This window comes from Triturus cristatus, chromosome 8 (assembly GCF_964204655.1).
Source record: "Triturus cristatus chromosome 8, aTriCri1.1, whole genome shotgun sequence".
Lineage (NCBI taxonomy): Eukaryota > Metazoa > Chordata > Amphibia > Caudata > Salamandridae > Triturus > Triturus cristatus.
In genome coordinates this window covers 1546962153-1546981993 of record NC_140591.1, presented here as the reverse complement: position 1 = coordinate 1546981993, position 19841 = coordinate 1546962153, and the positions used below count along the sequence as shown (strand labels likewise).

The window sequence follows — 19841 nt, the reverse complement described above, 5'->3', positions numbered from 1 at the left end:
TTAAAAAAACAAACTTCCTTTTAAAAAGTTTGGCAGCCGGTCGTATGGCTGATGGTAACGTCCGTTGAACATTTCCTACATTGACAGGATAGCAGTCACTGTCAATGGATGTTGGTGGGACTGGCAGACATCTCATCATTTGGTGGGGCGGAGATGCTTTGGGGCGGTGGAGGTAATGTTCTTGCCATCTCAATAGAGTAAAATCTGTCCACCAAACTGTAAATTGACCCAAAAGATTCCAAACCTAGACGTTGATCATATCTTCGTATACATTTTGAGACATGTGGGATATTCACAAGGATCTATCGCCGAGTTAACAGCACTTTATCTCAGCCAAAGTTGCGATAAACTTGATCACAAGCTGGTGTTAACATCCCAGAGCACCAGTTTACCCGCAATAGCAGCGGCAAAAAACATCGCCACAGATGACCCCCGCAACTATTGCTAATGAGATGCAGAGTAGGCGTTCCCGTGCCAAAACCACGACAACACCACTCCACAATATTCACAACAACCAGCCAGAACTGCGATAAGAACACAAAACAGGAGATAAGGCGCTTTACAGCAGGAAAATAACACCTGCTCTGACCTGCTGCAGTCAGACACAAAAGGGAGCACAGCCACATCGGAGGGGCAACAGATGCCATGGAGCCACTGGTCATGCAGCCCGGACACCCAAGAGGGCCACAACACCCACCACCCCAGGACCCCAACCCCCACTTGGAACACCCCCACCCCGGACCACCACAGAGGCAGTGCAGACAAAGACGGCAAACCCCCAGGAAACGCACCAGCCTCACAGACCCAACACCTGACAATGTCATTGCCCACAACAGGCACAAAAGGACAACCATCGTACGTATCCTGACCAACAACGCCCAAAAGGCCGATGGCACCAACACAGCGGACAACCAACATCCCACCCCACACAAAGCTGCTGGATGTGCTGCACCTGTTGGCCCCTGGTACCCCCCAACCAACACCCGCCAGAGCTGGAGGAGTCACATAGCCAGCCACATCCAAGTCCCTCACACCTGTCCTGGACATCACCATCAGCCTGGTACCCCAGTCCCTATACATCCAATACAATGCGCAGGAGTCGCTGGAGGCCAAGCAAGGACCATACGCCATAGCTGGATGCATGCACGTGGTTGGGGCAAACCACAGCACACATGTCTTACCTGTGCCCCCTGGTGACACAGCACACAATCACCACAACAGAAAACACACGTCTCACATCAATGTGTAGTCAACAACCGAACACCGTGGAACCTCCACCAATATCGCCTCCAAATACCCAGCCCGTGTGCATGATTCCTTCATCCTCCGACAGTCCATCAGCAACCAGCGTTCCCAGGATGGCACCAAGGGAAATGCACAGCCCCTTGGCAAGTTCCAAATGAACACCACACTCACCTCAACTCCACAACCATGCATTTCGAAACTCTGGCTATGCACACGTCACAAAATCACAATTAACATGCAAAACAACATGCTCACCCACCAGACATGACAGAACAACTCACAATGGTAACCTGGGCAAGCCGTGAACATGACCCATCAACGGCATGGCACCTCAGCCACACACAAGCTGAATGTGGGGAGAGGTGGCAACCAGGCATGTGTGAAGGATGCAGGAGAACCATGATTGGGAAAGTACACAATGCCAAGAGTGGCGGAGATGTGCTGGACAGACCGCAGTATGCCAAACACACCCATATCCATGGCGACATTCACCGCTGGTGTATGGAGTGTAGTGGAAAGTGGACGCAACCATGTCACCCCAGCCAGCTGGGGAGTTCACGGAAATGTTGCCTGTTACGTCCCCCCTGTAAGCGTGAGCGAAGTGGGATGGCCCGGCCGATGCCAGGCCAGCGTAGGGGAGTGAATAAAAAGTATGTAGCCCTGGGCGGGGTCCTCTTCCGGAAAGCCCAACGTCTCTGTCAGGGCGGCTCCTCTCATCATGCCATGAGGCTGACACCGTCCTCGTGAGCGGAGTTGCGCCTGCCTTACCCCGGCCCGCTGGACCCCGAACCCATCAGGCCCACCCCTGCGCAGCCAGGCCACACTGATCACCTTCCAACACCGGTGTGTGTCAAGGAGGGCCCACCACGTGCCTGCGCAAGCTCCAAGCCTGAGAACCGCGACATTGGCAGCCTCTCAGACCATCAGGGCCTCAACGACACAGCGGGCCTTTCTCGTTGACGTACTTTACTGCCGCCTCTGGACTACACCACAGTCAAGTAAGTCACACATTTGGAACTGAGTCTTGATTACACCATGGCAGTGAACATTATTTAAGGCAGAGTTCATGTAACTATACTTCCTTCGATGTGGTGCCACCAAGTCTGTGCATAGCATTACAACCACACGTGTCTGTGGGCCTACGCGGACTAGTGCCCTCGGCCTACGCTGCGCACGAGTAGGTCACAGAATTGGAACTGAACATTGATTATTCAAAGGCAGAATACATATCATTGCACACAGGAAGAGGCGTAAGAGGAAGACGCATTACAGTCCGGAGGGAATAGGATCATCTTTACGGAGGTGATTGAAAACTACCGACAACTGCCCTGGTGTCACTAACTCTGTGCATCGCAAGCCAACGACAGGTGGGTGTGGTCCCCTGCTGACTACTGCCTTCAGCCCACACTACGGACAAGTAGGTCACACATTTGGAACTGAGTCTTGATCATACATTGTCCGTGTACGCATAGAAAGGAAGATTCTACTTCACTGTACTCCCTTTGGTCAGGTGGCAGCAACCATGTGCATAGCATCCCAACGACACGTGGCTGTGGGCCCTTGCTGACCACTGCCCCCGGCCTATACTGCGGTCGAAAAGGTCACACACACCTCAAATTCAGCCTTGGTTTATTTATGGCAGTCTTGATGTCATTGTACAGGCCTCATCGCAGACTGCATGCCCTTCCAGCCCCGGTGCCACTATGTCTATTCCCCGAGACCCATGGACACTTTCTGGTTGGACTTTGGTGGCGGCTGATGATTTTCATCGCCATCATGGCGGTGATACTGATTTTGTGGCGAAAATGAGGCCGTGGCATTCCACCCCTCCATTTGCTGCTTACGGACAGCTTCCACCCTCTGCATCATGCCCTGGAGGACACCTTCCACTGTCCCCCGCAACCCTCCGCAACATACACCTCGGACATTAATGAGGACCTCTCAGGTCGCATGGCCCATCTGACTGCACCGCAAGTCACTCTCCTGTGGCTGGGTGCCTGTGCCGGCCGCATTGCATCCAGGGCCACTAACTCTGTGCTGGTCATGTCCGGGACCCCTTCTTCTGAGATATTGGATGGCCTCTGAGGCAATGGCCTTAGGGTCATCAACGCCATGTGTCTGTTGCCCTGCGCTGTCCACTGCATCCGGCCTCAACTGCGGCCCACCAGGGCTCACACATCAAATTGAGCCCTGACCGGCCCAGATGTCGCATCATCGCAGAAGGCACACGCCACCACCGCCAGGACCACCTCCAACCACCATCTGCCAGAGTTGAATCAGTGGTCCTGACAAACTTATGGAGTTGCTGACACCTGTCGTGGAGGCCATCATCAGACCGATACTCTGCTCGGCACTCAAGGTGCCACTGACTCAGTGCACCGCAAGCCATCGTCCGTTACTGATTGAGTTTTGTGTTGTTGAGAGGTTGCGCAGCAATGTCACCTCAAGCAGTGTGGGAGACCTGGGACGTTGATGAGGAATATGATGCACGTCTAACACACCCCACTACATCTGCATCAGGAATATCTCAAGGGGACACAATCCAAGGCTTTTTCTTCACATGGGCACGCTCAGCTGTAGTGCCCCTACCTCAGTGCACTGCAACTCAAGGACACTTCTGTTTGCATGTTGTGTGTCCTCTGGACGTTCTCCGGCTCCCTTCATGTTGCTCAGCAGTTGACTCTGTTATGCACGTGTTTTCAGTTTCTGTTGCACTGGTGTCCACTGTTCAAGTGGTTGCCAGCACCAAGCACTCCATGCTGGCTGGCTTACACTCACCCCACATACATCCAGCACAGGCGTCACTGTACATGTGGCCCTGCCAATAAAGGGGTCGGGCGCACGTGCCCGTAGCCAGTTCAACATAATATCTGTGTGTGTCCCTGTGGCCTTGTGGTATGCATGAGGGCCTGGGCCCTACGACATTAAATTGTGCTGTGTACAGCGGATGCAGACATGTCACCACAGGCAGCGGGTTGGAGCTTGGACATGTAGCTTTGTTGTCACCCACTCAATTTGTAAGGGGAGTGGCCTGGGCCGTCGTATGCAGAGCCAACGTGGGTGTGTGACTGCTATTTGCGTGCCCCTGGGCGTGGTTCTGCACTGTGAATGTGCATCTGTATGTGTCTCTATGGCAGTGTGGGTTTCCTTTGTGGGATGTAGGTGGTCCCTGAAGGGTAATAGACACCAACTTATGTGATCTAGTTCACCTTCCATGGGGTTGGACCCCACCAACACCTGTTCAGCCACATCCTTTTGGCATGCTGACACATGGCATTGGGGTGCCATGTGTGGGTGGGTGAAGTGTTGTGAGCCAGCTGTGCTTGCGGGGGCTTCCTGCTGTGTGGTCTATTGCAGGCTCTGTGTTCTCCTCTAAGTAGCTTGGCTGCCCGGGTCCTAGTGGTGGGTTGCGTGGGATGTCCATGGGCTGTTGTTGGGCGTCGGTGTCGAAGGTGTGGTGGTCCTCTCCGGCATCACAGATGTGTTGTCTTCTGTACTCTGCTGGAGGTGTTGTGTGCCCCTCTGCAATGTGAAGGGTAGATGCATGTTGACATTGTGTTGACATGTATGTTGACGCACTGTTCTGGTTTACATGCAGACTGTATGACAATGCACATTGTGACTTTTTGGGAGGTGCTGGATTCTGCTGCGGGACAGTGTACATTTGGACTACATGACGGATGTGAGGTCGTACGCGTAAATTTCCATTTCACAGTTTCCAGCTCTGTCAGATGTAGTAGGCATGTTTCTGTGCATGTGCGGAGCCAGTTGTGTCCTCTGTCCTGCAGTGTCGGCTATGCGCATAGTACCACATTGACGTCAATGTGGGTGTGCTGTTCTTGCTTTGTGTGTGTGCTGCAGTGTGCCAAGGGGATCAGGGACATGATCCTGGGTAATTGTGGGTGTGCAGTGTGCTACACCTCGTTGTGCATGTGTGCCATTGTGCCCATCTCCGCCCATCCCCCCAGTCCCTGTTTGTTACTCTTTCTGTTGATGTTGTGTCAGGTCCTCTCGAGCTGTGTCCGTAATCCCTACTCCTTGCATCGTCTCCACACTGATGAATGTGGCCTCAGTTTCCTCCAGCTCCTCCTGTGGCGCAGGACTGCCACCTCCTGTTGCCATTGCTGCCATCCTGTTGGCAGCGTGTTTTGCCTGGTTTAGGTTGTCACGTCATGCCGGCGCCTCTTGGCCTCCTCGATTGGCCTCCTTGGCACTCCGACTGCATTCCAAGTGGTCTGCTTGTGGGTCAGTTGCTGGTAGTGTTCTGTCACCTCTGTGATGCTGGTCTTGTTTTCCTGCGGTCTGCACCCCGTCTTCCTCTCCCTCTTCTCCTTGGCCTTCCACGACCCCGCTTTTCCTTGCTGGTGGTCTGTGGGGGTTGTGGGGTTCGCGTTGACCTCTGTGCTGGGTCAGGGTGCATCCATGTTGCTACGTGCTTTGGCTTGTTTCTGGTGTGTTGTTTCTGTGGTTTTTTGGTGCATTTTCCCGCCAGAAGCGTGGGATTTGCAGGCATGTGACTGTTTTTCACTACTTTTTGTACCGCGATTGGCCTCATCGCATGATTTTTTGCGTTCGCGTTTCACATTTTTGCGGCGTGGCATTGAATTTTGCGCGCCCATTTGAAGCGTTATCTGGTGACTAGCGGATGCTACCGCCGCATTGTGAATACTTGGTTGGCACGGCGTAATTTTCCCACGATAGGCTGCGATGTTGAGAGTTGCGTTAAGCTACTCTTGCGGTAGTTATCACACGCTCTTGTGAATATACCCCAAGATGTTTTATGAATCCCATTAAAAAATTGTTAGCCAAAGCTGTAAACATGGAATTTTCAGTGTGGTGGGCAATTAAACTGTGTCTTACCTGAGAGAGAGAGACAAATCAAGCAGCCTTGGTGTTCAGAGGCAAGAAAACTAAGAATAACCTGCAGTCGCAAATTGGCTGCCTGGGTGTAGCAAGGGCACTTATAGTTCCATTTTACACCGGGAGTATGCGATCGTGCACTGTCTGTATGACTTTCAGCTCTTTGAACTGGCAGGGGAGCTTACTAGGGACTCCCTCTTGGATGCTTATTAAGGCCGCCGGGCTTCAATACATGCGTTGGGCCTTTTGTATTCATTACAGATACGCGGAGGGCCTTGGGTGTTCGTGGATGAGATTTCTTCTCAACTTTGAGACATTTTTCGCATGGATTTGGTGTGACGACCCTAGAAGGAACTACACTACACCAAGTTATATTTTTACCTCCCTGCCTTGAAAAAGTGAAGATTGAACACGTGTTGGCTGAATTGTGTCTGGAGGCGTTGTTTCTTCAAAACAAACCAACTTTACATGGAAATAGAAATGTGTTCTTTTTGATGACAGATCATAGACTGGACTTGTATATACCAACTGTGCTTCAACAATATGTTACTAATATAAGAATGATATAAAGCATGTTGTCATACGAATAACTATCCAATATTTTTCTGGATGAAGTGATTTTCTTGGAGAGTGCTTGCTGCGGTTCCTGTATATGCTCCTTAGTTTCATTTTACTATATTACTGGAGGGACCTGCTAGAAAATTAACCCCTCACTTTCAGAACAGAGCGTTGCTTTTCTTTTCTTTTGTCTGGGCTGGTGACATGCAGGGAAACCATCTCTGGGTTTTTACCAGGCTTGCAGACCTCACCTATCAGAGGGACCACCAGAACCCTGGTTTGCATAATAGGTGTTGATGGGACCCACCTGTACCTACGGGAACAAATTAACCAGAACTTCCAGATACGAGAATACCAATTATCCAATCAGAACAGTGTAAGACCGCCATGCTCCTTGGGGGGGCAAAACAAAAACAACAAGAGAATGCCAATACTGATAACCCATTTAGTTTTTACTTTAACTGGTGCCTAGAACAAATCTACAGCAACCTTTTAGAAGTCTTTTGCTTAATTTCAATTTTATTAGAACTATTTTAACATTTTGAAATTCCAAATTAATTCATTTTGTGAAAAACCAAAATACTTCCATAAGAACAATATCTATAAAAACAAACAATCAAAGATTTATTCATCAAATTGCTGCATACATTCCACCAGTCTTACTTCCTACTTTCATATCACAATCAATCCACATTTATAACCCATACTAAGCTGCAATCACACTAAAAACAATCACTCAAAAAAGGGCCTGGCCACAATATTTTTCAAATTCAAATGCCAGGGATCATCACCAAACATCACCTAATTACAAACAATAATCCGTTATAATGCAAAAACTATTTATATCACATCATTGCCAATTTAATCAATATAAATCATAATGCACAAAACTGTTATATACATCAGCCCTAAGATTGTCTGGTGAACAATACGCAAGGTCGATGCGTTTCGAGACCACTTTGTTAGGGGCTCTCTTCAGGACCAAGATAACTGTAAAGACAAACAACATACCCTTATTGACTGACCTTTACTTGCTTCTTTTTTCTAGATTATTAACAGAACTGGTGACGACTAACATCAACTCGAGTGCCTGCAAACTCACCTCTAAACGCGGGTAAAAACCTCTAAGAAATCGTGCTGGAAAGATAAGAACTACCAACTCTGTCTGCGAAATCAAAACACAAAAAACAAATCTTTCACAGAAAAGCCTCAAAGAAAAAATTCTCAAAGAAAAAATTCTTCATACACTATTTTTAAGAGGAATTATGATTGGGGAGGAAGGAAAAGCAAGGAACAAGGAGAGGGTTGGACTGGTTAAAACCCGTTCACTGTTCACTTACATGTGGAATTGCAGTTGTTGTCCAATTAGAAGTAAATCCAATAGTATTGTTTTGAACTGTAAAACTGTGGACAGAGAAATAACATTGCCTCAGTCTGCCATATAAAGAAATACTTTAGTCGAACAAAGAAGAAGAAGAACTCCCGGGTCCTTTACCTTTCGTTATTAATCGGCGTTACCTTGAATGAATGCACAAGCGGTATATTTTATCTAAACTGAATCCGTTCCGCAAAGCGCATGTCTTACAGTAACCTTTTTATCAAAGTCTGCTTCTGCAAATACAAAATTTACCGGCCATAAATCAGCATCAGGTCTGTTTGGAAATAAAACGCTAAAACTACAAACAATATCTCAAAGCCTACCTTCACTTCACCTTCGCGCGTGCATCTTCACATCTTTTCCATGTGTTGAATGCCATAGAAGCACCATCGTAAACATAAACGATGGGGCAGGCGGGGAAAGGACTCACCCATTGCATGTAGGGAATGATGGGGTGCCTCTGGAAACTGTAGTTGTTTTGTTAAAAATCCTCAAGGAGCAACGTTATCGACCACAGATATAAATCGCTGGTTTGTGTATCTCTATCCACAACAATGAAAACAGCAGTTCTTCTCTTAAACTAGCAACCACTGTGACACGATTCATTAGTTTTTCTTCCCAAACCACATACGAACCCGGCTGATGGACAACAGACCTGTTCTTTACCGTAGATAAAACGTTTTTAAACAAAGGACTAACAACCACCATGCAAAACAACAACGCACCAAAGCAAAGACGAACCAGTACTTAGTCCTATGCCAATAGCGAAACATTTAAAAAAAGAATGCTTTTTGAATCTTTGTAGAATGATATTAAATACCTATACTCAGATAGTGGTATGTAAAAAACGTCCTGTAAAAACCCTCAGTTGTCGGGACCATGTCCATCATATTTATCCTTGTTCCTCTGGTGCTTGGTTGTAAGTATTTCCACCCCCGATAACAAATCCATTGCCTGACAACGAAGGCGAACGCATGATACCTTCACAATTTATAAAGTTCCGACAGTTCATTAAGACCATTCAGTGTCGTATTGAATTTCAAAATAAGCATTGCCTCACTCTGATTTAGTTTTTGATTCATGTCTCCACCTCTGGAATCTAATTCAATTTTAGCGATGACAGTCCATTGTAGGTCTTTCTCAGTATGTCTTTTAGACTTCCAATGATTGACCAGTGGGGCGGTTTCGACATTTTTTTTAATTCTTGACTTATGTTGTGTTATTCTTTGCCGAATTTCTTGATTTGTTTTTCCCACATATAACTTGGGACATGGACACAAATCTCCATAGACTACAAATTTGGATTTGCAATTGGTAAACGTGTCATGTTTCCAATGAACTCCATTATGGGAAAACAAAGAACCTTCTATTGTCTGTTCACAACACGTGCAAGTTCCGCATTTGTGATGTCCAGTCACTGGTCCTAGTCCTACAAAGTTCCTGATTGTTAATGTGCTCACTTTTGGTAACATTGCTCGAACCACATGGTTAGCTATACTTTTCTCTTTTTTGAAGGGTGGCTCCTTGGTGGTCTGGGATACAGCCAGATACACACAAGAAGCCATGAGACAACTAAATGATGAAGAGTGTTATAAAAAGATTACGTCAAATCCCACCTTGAAACTCCAGAAACAACTTGCTGGAATTTTGAAAAGTGGGTTGGACCAAGGAATTTTGGGCCCAAAAGAATATCAGTTCCTACAAAATAAACACCCACGTATACCGGTGTTTTACATTCTTCCAAAGATGCATAGAAATGAGACAAGTCCTCCTGGCAGGCCCATAGTTTCTGGTTGCGAATCATTGATTGAACCTATCTCAAAATACGTAGATTTTTCCTTGAAACCTTTTTTGGATGATATACCATCGCATTTACGGGACATCAGAGCTTTCATTAACAGATTGGTTTCAATCAATTTTGATGTACAAAAAGACATTATGGTCACGCTTGATGTTGTCTCACTGTATACCCAAATCCCTCAGGATGAAGGTATAGCGGTGTTGACCCATTTTTTAGATTCAAGAATACGACCAACAAGAGTCCCCACAGAATTAATTGTACAATTGGCAAATTTTGCACTTAAGAAATGTTTTCCACATATTTTTCCACATAGCCAAATACAGGTAGTTAGGTATTTTTGTATCTGGAATGAGAGGATTCTTTGAGGTGCTTGTCACACAGAAAGGGTGTCCTAGATCTAGTCAAATTGGTGTCTGGGTGAGAGGAAAAGGTGATTTATCTGTAAACAATCCTGTCTTGAGAAGGTTCTTAAATATGTCTAAATCTCTCTGGAGAGTGAGAGAAAGATCTTTTCAGAGTTGAGGTACCACGTGGAGGACAGAATGGCTGATGTCCTAGATCTGAGGACTCTGAAGCAAGTGGAACAAGGAAGTGTTAAGAGAGTCTTACCAACACAGGGAAAGATATTTGAATACAAGAAAGCAGTGCCAGTACCTTGAATGGCATGTTAACAGATGCACAGAGAATTAAAGAGGACCAGCTTCTTATCTGAGAGCAGCTGCAGTGTATTGAGGTAGGAAGGGAGGGAGGACCAGCATTTCAAGCCAGAAGTGAACCAGGCAATCAGAGAATTAAAGAGGCCAGGGTAGAGAGCGGTTGCATGATCCAGGCTGAAGGAGATGACGGTCTCAAGCCCTAAGACTCCCAAAGTGAGAATGAAAAGCAGCAGGAAGAGGTCACAGAGTTCACCTGATTCTTTAACCCCTTCGCTGCGGCGGGAATTCCGCCGTAGCACTGGGGGGTGCGGGGGGGGCAGCGCGGTGGCGCTGTGCTCATGACGGAGCCACTCCGTCATGAGCCACGGTTGAGCTGTGCTCATGACGGAGTGGTTCCGTCATGACTCCGCCCAGTTGCATTGTCCCTCCGCACAGGCGGGGAAACAGCGCCGCGTGGGCGGAGCGGCCGCCAACGGTCGCGGCATGACAGAACCGCTCCGTCATGAGCACACGGCAACCGTGGCTCATGACGGAGCGGTTCCGTCATGAGCGGGGAAGGGGTTAATGCAAGGAGCAGACCACCAGGTGTATGACCAAACTGATGTAGAGCGAAGAGGAGAACTCCAGTCTTGCCTGTGTTGACATCAGTTTCTGGAATGGAAAGAGAGAGAGGCAGAGAGTGTCTGCTTCGTCCAGTGAAGTGCTGCTACTCTTTTAGTGCTAATAATGCATTGCTGCATGAAAGTTCTTGTACGCTGCATGTCAGATAAAGTACAGATGGCCAGCACCTCATTCTGCCTGCCCATTTAAAGCACTAGTTCAGCTTCAAAGTGCTACTTGTCATCCATGTAGCACTGCAGCTCGTGCAAAGGTGGAACTGATCCTTGGTAAATGGTTACTAATCTAGGTGTCATCAGCGCAGGGATAGAAGGCAAAAGAGTAGGGGAAAAAACAAGCATTTCAAATGCAATAGGTCTCGCATTTACACGAGTTCAACCTATTTGAATAGTAAATGGCAATGCGTTTCATTTATGTTTCAAAAACCTAAACATAAATTAAAGGTATTGCCATTTACAATGCCAACAGCTCAAACTCACGTGAATGCGAGACCACTGCAATGCTTGCATTGATCTGCATGAGGAACTATTTTACAATTGCAACCGTCTGTCATGTCTGCTGCTTAGAAATATTAACTTGGACAAGAACCCAAACGTGCGCGGAACCAGTTTTAATCAACAGAAACTGTGGATAACAGCCAGTCATGGATGCATGGGAGCCATAATAAAGCATTTTGTTGTGGAATTCAAACTTACACATCTTAGCCAAATATGTGTTGGCTCATTTGTATTTTATGCTGGTCTCTTTATTCGGGTGCCATAAAAAAAACACGATCCTTCACGGAATATTAAAAGAGTATTGTTTAAACAAACAGTGCAAACATGTTTATTTTTGAGGTTTTTTTTTCTATAGTGCTGCATCACTGGGCCGCTCCTTCAACAAAAAAATATGAATAAATTCAAACTGTCAGAAAGTAAGTGGGAAGGGTTCCGAGAACGACAAGGGGCTAGTGTAAGGCTGCAAGCTTCTCCACACCAGGAGCGCGCAAAGCTTGGCCTTCCAGTTAGAGCTTTACTCTGCAGGTCACATCATGTCCTGCTGCATGCAGAGACAAATGGGCTCCCCTACAGCACCCACAAGGAGCTCCTCCTGACGGACCTCCGTGAACAATGTGTAGGGCAGGCAGCACGGGGTTCACACACTGAGCTGTTAACGCAGGTAGGCGAAGGATGAGTAGAATGACAGATCAACGTGTTCTTCCACTGCAGCAGCGCCGTGGGAAGAAGCTGCTGTGATGCTTAAGGTCACGTATGTGGCTCTGAAATGCCAAGCCTCTTGTTCTATGCCGCCCCCATCTCTGGTCACAAAAGGCTATTGAGAATCATTTCTGGAAAAAAGGGGAACCAGCGTGAAAACTCATGACTACAGCAAAGCAGCGATAGTTGTGGTCGTACTGTGGAGCCCTTGACGTTTTGTGGAGGGAAAGGGCCTCCCTTGTGTTCCTTCCTCAATTGTAGGGCAGCCAACACTGGCTACCTCCCTGCACAGCAAGTACATGTTATTTTAAAAGGCACCTCTCAGCTTTGTTTTTGTGGCGTTGTAGGGTCGTGGCATTGTCAGTTGTCCAGAGAGGTTAGGGTGACTTCCACTTTTTCACGACCCCAGCCATATTTTTCTGGCCTTCGTAAATGTCAACATTTGACTGTGCCTGAATTAGAGAACTCATTTGAGCTTTTTGTCTGACGCCTAATGGATGGTTCCGCCTGGCCACTCCCCCAGCCGTGACAGATGAATACACAGGGACACCGCGGGCCAGCGCCTTCCTAGGGCCTGCCCCAGGCACTGTTCTGAACTGCTTTCACTCTGAGGATGTTTACTTTGAAAAAACTGCCTCACTCTATATGTCCGGAGTCAGAGCGTGTGCTCCTGACTTAAAACGGAAGTGATGTATCAGGAGCATTGGCCAATAAGGGGCAAGGAAATAAGATAGATGGGATTCTGAGCCAATGGGAAGCACCAGATGTATTTACACTCAGTAGAGTGAATACAGCAGGTCTTGAAGTCAGTGCATGCTCGCTGATGCCCGACCTGAAAAAAAGAACTTGCCTGCAGCCCGCTGCATCGCCGCTCTTCTGCTCCTCTAGAGGCTCCACTGCATGCATAGGCTCTTAGACTCCCCTGTCGCCATACCTGAAGCTGCTCTCGTACATGAGAGCAGCTTTAGGATTGGGGTGAGTGCCCTCGATTTGTGCTCCCAGGGAGACTGGGAGCCTGTGCCTGCTGTGTCAAACCCGGCAACGCAGTTTGGGTTGGAGACAGCTCAGTGCGCATGTGACTTTGGCTGGCCAAACCCACATGCACACTCATAGCAGTGCCTCCCACTCGCCCTTGTGACTGCCCCCGCAATATCCCTGCCCCCAAGCCTCGGCACTTAGATGTTAAAAAATAAAACAATTATATACCTGCTTAATTTTCGTTTTTTAACTTTTAAAGCTGTTGTCAGGGGCGGATGATGCAACTCTGCCATAGCGGAGGAGCTGCTGCTGTTTTGTTTTCTGTCTTCAAAGGAAGTTACATCTTTGAGGTTGTCTGACAAGGTGTAGTGGAAAGTAAAGGAGTTTGCTTACTGGACTTTTGCAGGGCATGGGTAGAGCAGTAGTGACTCGAGCAGCTACATTGGTGAGGTCAGCGTGTTTGGCGCAACAGAGCCTAGTCTAAGGTATTTTGAGTGTTCCAATAAGTGATGTTTTAGTACATAAGAGGACATTTGAGATAGCTTGGTCAATCCCATGGCATAGGGTCATCCGATGACAAGATGTTTTGTTTAGAGACTATGAGATGATCAAGTATGGAGCCCTTATCATGAGTGGAATTCTTGCAATGTTTACATCAGGTAATTGTTGCAGATTAAGTCAGCAACTAGGGAGGCAGCTGAGTTACAAGGATCGCCCCATTGGAGATTAAAGCCAGCTATAAATATATTTTTTGATGACTGTGCATGTTGGGCAAACATGTGCTCTATCCAGTTTTCAACAAACATGAGACTCTCATCAAGGGATGGTGGATGATTGTAAACCTGGAGGTTGTGGGGTTGGTGGTTTCAGCACTGGAAGGTGGGATAGGAGACTATTGGAAGACACTTTGAGAAGATGGATCTGGTAAGTGAGCTGGACTGTGCGTTGCTCTGCTCCTTGCTTGGGATTGTGTTGTAGTTGGGAGGGTGTAGGCTTTAACATAATATGAAACCTCCCCATGCATCTGTTCTCACTGCCTGCGAGTTGTAAATTTATATCAGATGCCTGATACAGCTTAGAGTAGTAGAAGGTTGGAGGGGAAGCCTCTTTTTACCTGTTCACTACTGGGATTGGAGTTTCTTCTGGTAATAACCACTTTCAATATTAAATTGTTTTATTTTAACTATTTACGGAGCACCTGGACCAGTGAGTAGGAGGTAGCCTTAGATTATGCCAGAGGTTAAGATGTAAGGATAACATCAAGATGGAGAGAGGGTTAAAACGCTGAGAAGCATACACTTAGTCACGTATCATGTCTATACTTTAAGTCCAAAGATTCGGTAATGGGTTTTTATTTTTTTTTAAATATATTTTATTAGGACATCAAACATAAAGGGTTTCATCGATGATTTGTCTCAAAAGCTGAACTTTGAGCTGATAATGGAAGACTGAGAGTGGGGTCGGTGTTCTGAGGCTAGGCAGCCATAAGCTCCAAGCAGCTATGGTGGAGATTGATTGTTTCTGTGCTTTAGCTCTTCTGAATTTTGGTGGTTGTAGGAAAAGTGTTTTCTTACTTCTCGGGGCTTATAAGGCACAATAGCTGATGACTGGTAGGTAGAGAGGGGTAAGTCTGCCAATGACTGAATGCACCAGACAGTATTTTTTTTAATTTTGTACATGTGGGAAATCTCTGAGTGCATAAATTATACTTCATCTCTGGACAACCACCTCCTGTCCACTCCCACACACTTCTGAACACTAAGGGAGTAGAAATCCATAGGCCCGTCCCAAGATACAAGGAGGACAACCCCTCACAGACAACCTGGAATCGATGCCTCGCTGAATAACTTGTGTCTTACTCTGCGCTTGGAAGCTGAGCTTTGCTGGTAAGTCATCGCAGGAGATTCCTGGGAGCAAGATTCAGCTTCCAAGAAGTCAACGATAAGAGTAAGTGACTGTTAATGTATGGTCACTGGGAGAAGGAGCTGCAGGAACTATAGGGCATGGCAGCATTAACTGTGGCAGATGCTGAAGGAAATGAGGAAACAAGACCTGTGGGAGACCAAGGTGCAGCAGAAACAGTGATAGAAGCTGTAGAACTGATTAACAGCACTCAAGGCAGCTTTTACTGGGGAAACTGCACACCAGCCAATACTAAACGTCCACACATTTCGTACACTAATAGCATGTCTGAAGAAGATGGATTGGAACCTTGAGTGTCACATCTTTAATGAAAAGCACTTTTAGACAAAAGGCATCTGTTAGAAGAGCAATTACAGACATCAGAGTTTTGCCTCAGTTTGCAAAAGGTCTAAGAAAATACTGGACAGGTGGTCAACCTAGCTAGTAGTAGGTACCATCAGGGCATATATGCCCACATTATGTCAAGAATTACCAGAAAGAGTTCCAATATAAGCACAGCCCCCCTCCCCCGAATTTCTTTGCCCAGGAGCAGCAGATGTAACTAAGGCACAAGCAGTAGGCGCATCACAGCCCACTAATGACAAACCAATGCTCCATAGGATGCCCGTAGGGTTGCAGAGCGCTCTACAAATGCTATAAATAAATATAAGAAGGCGAGAGCCACCACTGCAAGTACAAAGTGCAGCACCTCAAAGAGTGCATGCCTACGCCATGCCTACAAGCCGTGAGACAACTAGGGGCACTAGGGCTTATAGCAAAGGCTTACGCAAGTACAGACAAGTAGTGAGACATCCTAGGACACACCAAGTAGGGCTAGCAGTGAGAGACAATGCCATCATTAGTGGGGACCTCCAAAAACACCTTTGGGCCATGGCAATAATTTTTTTCTATTTATGAAGTATGCTACGACTGAAATTGACTCCTAGGCATTGCCAGCCTCTCCGTATGCGGACTCTAAATCTTGCCGCACTAATATAATGCCATTATGTCATAAAAGGAAACCTAACTGCATCATGTCTTGACTGACATTTAAAACAAGTGGTAGTGATGTGAGTTACTCAAAGTTTGAATGACACTCACAATACCCAATCGCTGAGGGTGGTTAAGCCATTGTCCATTTCCCTGCTTTTATGGTATAACCTCTGGGAGACAGCTAGCACTGCCTCTAGCTGTAGATCTAAAACAAGCATTGGCAATCCCAATAGGTCTGGCTTTAACGGAACGTTATAAGGGAATGTGAAGCATCACAAGTAAATAACCAGGGAATGAATATGTATTTCTGTGGAAGCTAAGAACTTTAGAATAATATTGGTGCAGGTTAAAAGGTCAGGCGACTGCTGCAGTGTCAAACCAGACCTAAGCACCAATGTAGGTAATGTCTGCCATTCTCCCATCTGTGCTGCTGCCAAATAAATAACCATAAACTATTTAGTTATCAAAGACACTTCAATAGCATTGCAATGTCATGCGTGTGCCCCTGAAAGTTCAAGCTCAGGCAGATGGATAAATAAACAAAATTAACACAGCTATTTTGAGGGCAAGCACTTTTTTGTGGAAGCACACAACTTCTACTCAATCAAAACATGTACCCCTGTATCCCAACATGTGAGCAGATCCAAAGCCCCTCTCTAATGATGCTTACATAATTGTCTGGGGACAGGTATGCTGTCAAGTCAGACCATACACATAACCTCATCTCTTTCTGTCTTGTCCATGCTCTCAAACATGAATGCTGTAGACACTCCACATTAAGGTCTGCAAACACAGGTCATGCAATAAAGGTGTCGTTTGGAATCTACTCTCTTTCTGTCTCTCTCTCTCGCTTTCTCTCACTCTAACACTTACCTGTACTCTCGCATTCTCTCTACTTTGTCACTTTTCTCTCCTCTCTTCTTCCTTGCGCTCCTGCCTCTCCCATACATTTTCTATCCCTTGTTTTGTGCTATTTATCTCTCGCTTTGTTGTGTTTCCTCTTTTTTCACCTTTGAGCTCCAACTCACTCTCCTTTCACCCTCCCTCTTGATTTCCTTTTTTAGCCCTAACATTTCTCTCTCATTATGCCGTGAATTCAGAATTTCACTGCATTCACAGGGGCATAGCTTCAAGGGGGTATTTGGGGTGTTACACCCCCTTAATAAATGCATTCTCTAGTAAATAGTTGGGTACATATGTTTTGAGTGGGGAACGGTAAGGAGGCAGTCCCATTTCACCTAGGATTTTTATACACACTTGCGCACACACATACTGCCTTCTGTCTTTCATCTCTGTTATAAAGTTCTTAAAAGGTGTTAGTTATTTTACAAAATATTGTGTCTTAAGTGCCTCTCACAATCTGCACCCCGCTCCCTTACCAGCCCCCATTAAACTCTCCTTCTGCACTGCTTCTTTTATAATGTATTTTAACATGATATGCCAGCATGATTTTTGCAAAACCTGGAACTCACAACCCCCTAAAATTAACAACCCAGCTACACCCCTGTACACTCACAGCACAGTCATGTTCTCTCTGCACTTCCAGTCCCACAAGCCAGGACTTTGACGCCCCTCTCTCTGTCTCCCATCCATTAATCCGCCTGTGCCAGCTCTCTCACTCTCTCCATTTGCAGTGTAAATATAATTTTTTCTCTATCTTTAATATGCCTATCACTGCTAATCTGCAGTGTTATTTAGATGCTGCATCGTGAAAGCATGTGCATACGTACTTCAGCATGCCTTATGCATTTCTATGGCAACACAACCCACCCTCTAGAAAACCCGTGTGCTCTACAAAAGCTCATTTTATAACATCATACAGCAAACTGGAAGATTGTTAGAATCCATCTGGGGTGCACGCACTTTAAGTTACAGTAAGTGTCCATCGCAGGTTACAGTGAGCTGTTAATTGACGAGGCAGCGAACAGTACTCACTTGTTCTTTGCAGTAAAGTATCTTGCTTCCAGTGCGTCTTGACTTCTAGATCAGCTGTTGGGTTCTTGAAGACCACCCCGTTTTACCAGACTTCACTTTGTCTGTTCTTTGCTCCTTGTCACGGCAGATTTTATACTGTTGACTCTGTTCTTTGAACCTCACCCACACTAGTATTTACCCATCCATAACTGAAAGTAAAACTTCCTCTTTCCAAGATAGCAGGATTGGGCTGGGTGCCAACTGGAGCCCAGGCAGGATGCATCTTCTACCCTATGTCTAACGCAAGAGGTCTTACATCCAGGGCCGAACTGGGAACCGAAACAGGTGTTGCATAATATCTGGCGTCCCCACGGTATCGTGTATCCCCTGCTCTTCGGCAGCTCTCGGCAGAAACGAAACTCAGCCCGGGCAGGTTCAGACGGAAGCAGCTGATCACTGCTCGGGCTGAGTTAGGGGATAAACGATTCAACAGGATACCAAACTCTGCTCTGGCGATAAATCACCTGAAACATTTGTACGAAGAGAGACAGACAGAAATAAATAGAGAAAATGAATCGTATTGGAAATAGCAATTAAGTTAATAAACGTGAAAGCAAAGATATCGAATCGTAACGAAATACCATGAGGGGAAGAGAATAGAAACAACGGCAGGGGTTCAAATAAGGGGAAAAATAATATCAAAACGTGCGAAAGATTAAAAGGTAAAGGTAAAAAAAAAGAAAGACAATGAAAAGAAAGAAAGTGTTTTGATTTTCATATAATGAATATGTTACAAGTTGCTAATGACACACATATAACTTGCACAATAAGTTGAATAACAGTGCATGTTTAGTTTGACTCATACAACATACTTGGCATTTTACCAGCTGCCCTATCTTTTTGTGTCCATGCTAATTAAACAAGCATTGGCAACATAATCGGTCTCATACTTTTGTGAAAGTTAGAGCTATTGGCGTTGTAAATGACAATGATTTTTATTTATTTTTTAGGTCGAGCCTGGGCACCACATGGGCTACTCTGTTGCATGATGTATTGGAGCATAGAATAGAAGCCCCGCCCACTCTCCTCCCATATTTGACTTTGGCTTGTGTCATTGTCCTTCGTAAATGCAGGCTTCTGATTCGTTAATAGGCTTGTAAGTCCCTCCTTAGTGCCACCTTGACTTCATTTGTAACCTCCCAAGAGGACTAGCCCTTCTACTTCAGTTGTTACACGGTGCGTCTTTTTTAGTCTGTAAGCACTATTTTCTTTAATGAGTTTCTCCTACTGCAGGCACAACATGCTTTCCTGCAACATTCAGTGTGCCATGCGTGCTTTCACTTTCCGACCTGCCAGGGACAATGGCGGCCGCTTCTTTCAATAGGTCTCGCATTTACAAGAGTTTGAACAAATGGCATTGTAAATGTAGATGCCTTTTATTTACGTGTTAATTAGCAAAATAAATAAATAAAAGTCATAGTCATTTACAATGTCAATAGCTTAAACTCTGGCAAATGCGACACCTATTGCATTGCAGATCTTGTCATACATGGTTCCTGGTGCACACTGGTGGCACACATTCTGATGTTCGTTTCTCACATTGCTGGTTTTCGTACACAGATACTGGTGCACGCCTGTGTCTCAGGCTACACAGCACACATTCTGGGACTAGTTCCCTTACTGCCCTTACACGGATCCTGGTGCACACTGTTGGCTCATGGCAAACATTCTGGTGCCAGCTT

At 46.1% G+C, this 19841-nt stretch overlaps 1 protein-coding gene across 4 annotated transcripts in view; it reads right to left on the bottom strand.

The window, feature by feature from the left end:
* Positions 1-18442, bottom strand: part of LOC146806104 (ecto-ADP-ribosyltransferase 5-like) — a 349139-nt gene extending 330697 nt beyond the window's left edge. Inside the window, exon 1 of one of the 4 annotated variants that reach the window (XM_085623444.1) lies at positions 18121-18442. The gene's annotated coding sequence lies outside the window, so the exon portion shown is untranslated. The remainder of the gene's footprint in view (positions 1-18120) is intronic. The other 3 variants (XM_085623443.1, XM_085623446.1, XM_085623445.1) reach the window with 3 other exon arrangements.
* Positions 18443-19841: the final 1399 nt, after the last annotated feature.